The sequence below is a fragment of the Tupaia chinensis genome, unplaced genomic scaffold (assembly GCF_000334495.1).
Source record: "Tupaia chinensis unplaced genomic scaffold, TupChi_1.0 Scaffold000425_1, whole genome shotgun sequence".
Classification (NCBI taxonomy): Eukaryota; Metazoa; Chordata; class Mammalia; order Scandentia; family Tupaiidae; genus Tupaia; species Tupaia belangeri.
The window spans coordinates 70,749-71,741 of NW_006159930.1; the positions used below are offsets into that span (position 1 = coordinate 70,749).

Consider the following 993-nt stretch of genomic DNA (forward strand, 5'->3'; position numbering starts at 1 on the left):
AAATCATTATGTCACTCTTTGTTCAGTATAGAATACATAGGGCAACAAGACAATCACTCTTTTTATTCCCCAACATTTTATTTATATTGCTATGCTTAAATTACATGGAAAAAGACAGACAACCCAGCCATTCTGCCCCATTTCAGAAAGAGCTTCCAATGAACACCAATTATGTGGTGACAAAGAACTAGGAATGGTGACATCTTTGGTTTAAGACTGCCAAGGAAGAATGGGCTCTGGGGCTATGGTTCAGCTCCAACAAGAGGGGACACTGGTCAGCACAAGTCGCACTAACACTGAGCCTTTAGCACTGGACACAGATTCCAATCTCTTCTCAGAAGCTAGCAAATCAAATGAAATAATTGAGAGATTTAAGTGAAAAAAAATTTTAAAATTAAATCCATGCTCTTGACACATTTCCTTTCAAAATTTACATAAAACACACTCTTCATTCTAAGAGCCCAGAGTTTTCCCCTTGCATAGCCCACCACGTAGCTGCAGACAGACTTTCTGCCTCAAAATGTAAACAAAGGGGGAAAAATTAACAGCATCTGAATGCTCTCTCTACACACTGCTGTTGGGTGGAAAATGCGAAATTAATAAAAGAAAGGTTTTTTCTCAAGAAGGTCACAACCTCTTGTTCTACAGGGCATGAATCCAACTCTGGTGCTAAGGTGACAGTGCATGTAAGTAGATTTTTTTCCAGTGAAGGAGACCTGGGAAAAGATGGATTTCTCTCTTTTTCTTCCAGAGTTACCAGGTGTTCCATGCTCCTCAAAGCCCTCACTCTCTCCAACTAGAGCACATTCTAGGATCACATGACCTTCCTTGTACCGCTGGCTGCCTTCAGTGGCAAACTCATAGATCCGCCCTAGTCTGCGATTGCAGTTTTTGCAGCTCCCATCTCAAACCCTGTGGCAGCCCGTGAGCATGACTCGATCTTGAACGTCACTGTACTGCAGGTTACCTCCCTTGTTAAAGAGAAACGCTCTT

At 42.1% G+C, this 993-nt stretch overlaps 1 pseudogene; it reads right to left on the minus strand.

Annotated features, from left to right (window-relative positions):
* Positions 1-249: 249 nt before the first annotated feature.
* LOC102494805 (protein yippee-like 5 pseudogene) overlaps positions 250-993 on the minus strand; it is an 892-nt pseudogene continuing 148 nt past the window's right edge.